This window comes from Meriones unguiculatus, chromosome 6 (assembly GCF_030254825.1).
Source record: "Meriones unguiculatus strain TT.TT164.6M chromosome 6, Bangor_MerUng_6.1, whole genome shotgun sequence".
Lineage (NCBI taxonomy): Eukaryota > Metazoa > Chordata > Mammalia > Rodentia > Muridae > Meriones > Meriones unguiculatus.
Window position 1 is genome coordinate 36,912,454 of NC_083354.1, and position 2,650 is coordinate 36,915,103.

The following is a 2,650-nucleotide window of genomic DNA, read 5'->3' on the forward strand; positions in this document are numbered from 1 at the left end:
TAGAGGAGGCCTTGAAGTTGAGAGGGAGACAGTTTGTGGGGCCTAGCAGGAAGATGTTGGGGTGGATAAGATTACAATAAATTATAGACATGCATCATACTTTTGAAAAAAAAAAGTTCATAATCATATAATGAGACAATAAAAATCTTTTTACACGTGTCTGAGAGCCCTAAGTTCTCATCAAAGGAGTCCTAGCTCAGCTGCGTGGAGACAGCGGATTCAGGGCACCGGCTAAACGAGTTCCTTCCAGTCTGTAGTTACTTCTAAGCAATTACAAGAAGCTTCATTAGACCACAGCCAACCTTTGCACATCTCATCTCCTTATTTCAAATCGCATTCTTGAGTGTTTATTTTTTATTAACTCTGCAGTTGGAGCTGGGGCTGTGTGGGCAGTTGGACCGGGGTTTCACTTCCAGCTCCAAATTGTGTTAGCAATGTGACGCTGAGTGACTTAAATTGTCTTGGCTTCAATTTCCTTGTCTGCAAAAGACATATAGTTGTATTAAATATTAAACAGTGATCACCACTGCATTATATAACACATAATTTATTTACATAAATTATAATTACATATTAAATGATATCAAAGCCCTCTTCTTGGCTTGGTATGAGATTTGTCCTGCACAGTGTGGTCGCTGTTAACATCGGCCTCATTAACTCTTCTCTGTGTTCTCTATCACCATCGTCATGGACCACTGGGGAAAGAATAAAGAGAAAACTCTTTGTTTTCTAGACAGAAAATACAAAAGCATTCATAATCATAAATGGTAAAGGCCAGTGTTTTACAGGGTTTGAATTTGCTTCTGTACATAAATACCTTCTAGATGGATGAAAGCCAGCCAGTCACAAATGCTAGGCTTGTGCGATAAAGAGTAAGAAAGAGGCTGTAACAAAGATGCAGTGAGCCCACAGGGCAGCCTTTGTGCCCCTGGTAAAAGGTCAACAACATGTGGGCAATGAAGGAAGAAGCCAGACCAGACCAGGGCTAAGGTTACTTGCTTGGGTTGTGTTAAAAAGTCGTCCGAGTTTATATCAGAATTTACTGCATGATACAGAAAAGAAACAAGTGTACACGCGTGTGTATGTAATCAGTGTAGCAGAGGCCATTCTCAGCTAATAGCTTTCGCGTTCCGTTTCCTGGGAGTGGATTTCAGGGTCTTAAGCATCTGAACAGGAGCCCTTAGCCAAGTTTTTCTTGTTGTCAGAACACCTCAGAAATAAAAAATCAAATTTGAACACGGTATGGCAGGATTCCGAAACACACAGACGGCTCTGGGTGTGTCCCGCTGGGTTGTTTCCAGAAAGGCTCGTCTGAGACTTCCCCGGCTGTGGGAAGCAGCATCGGTGAGCCAGGGTCCTCGACTGAGCATGAAGGTCAGAAGGAGCAAGCCCGCTGGGCAGCAGGTCTCGCTGCTCCCTGATGGCAGAGGTAGTGTGATGGGCGAGCGGCCTCGCACTCCTGACACGTACTGCCCACACGCCCCTTCAAAGGGTAACACAAAACAAATCTTCCCCCCTGGAAGTCACTTCTTGGCAAGCATTCGGTCACAATAACAGGAGACATACCAATACAGAGAAACACAGATACTCAGCTGGGTCTTGAGCGACCGCAGGTCTTCAATACTGCCAGGGCAGACAAATCCACCTCCTGCTTTCAGACGGCGTGTGCGGGAGCCCAGGCTGCTTCATTCATCCCTGAAATAAGCTGTCTCCTCTGGGTAACAGTCAGGCAAAGGCATCTTGTTGAGACAGTTAATGCTTCAAGTAGGCTTGGGTATCATTTCCTGGAAGGCCCAGCACAGACGGAAACCACCCAGCAGAAAAAAAGTCTTATCTATTTAACCAGCAAAGAGACACGGCAACCAGTTGTCCAAAAATAACAAACTCTAACATCGGCTCCTTCCTGGAGCCCAGGGAAGCATCCTCACAATCCTCACTGAGTAATCAACCCAAAGTGGGATTCCTGTGGAAACGCTGGCCCTGACCAATGCCTCCAAAGTCAGCATTCATGGCAAGTGATTGGAGCCCCCAGAACAGGCAACCCCCATGCCACCACAATCAGGGCAAAGAAAACACTTCATTCTTGAAAGGCGACAGCCACCTCCCTCCCCTGAAGCCCTCTTACCGGAACTCTTCTGACAGCTGTGGATATCACCTGGTATGTCAACTCCTGTGGAATTGTTCCCCTGGCTACAAAGAATCAGCAGGATGAACGTTTTTCAGTGCTAATTCTGTCACAGGTACTGCCACAGGTGCTTTATCCTCTGCTAAGACATTTATTTTCCCTGTGGTGCTATGACCTAGGCACTGCACAGTATGCATTTCACATATGCAGTAGCCAAAGTACAGAAGAGGGAGGTAGCACACACAGCTAGTAGGAAACAAAACTTAAGCAATAAAAAGAAGTGCAACTTTTGAGTATCAGCCACACTTTCTTCTAATTTTAAAACTTGCTTTATTTACTCACTTCCTTATTTACTCATTTGGGGCCCATAGGCCATGGCACAGGTTTGCAAGTCAGAGGACAGCCTACAAGAGTGAGTTCACTCCTGCTACTGTGTGGGTCCCAGCTTGAACTCTGGTCATCAGGCGTCCATGGAGGCAAGGTCCTACTGGTCATCTCACCAGCCCTCGGTCCTCAGTTTCAACT

At 45.8% G+C, this 2,650-nt stretch overlaps 1 long non-coding RNA gene across 2 annotated transcripts; it reads right to left on the minus strand.

Annotated features, from left to right (window-relative positions):
- Window positions 1-318: 318 nt before the first annotated feature.
- Window positions 319-2,401, minus strand: LOC132654639 (uncharacterized). 2 transcript variants are annotated; one of them, XR_009592297.1, is made up of 4 exons: window positions 2,126-2,401; window positions 818-1,784; window positions 571-695; window positions 319-480 (listed from the first exon to the last, which is right to left on the minus strand). It is a non-coding gene; the product is annotated as an uncharacterized LOC132654639 (long non-coding RNA). The 2 variants fall into 2 exon arrangements; XR_009592296.1 differs by having other exon boundaries at window positions 571-1,784.
- Window positions 2,402-2,650: the final 249 nt, after the last annotated feature.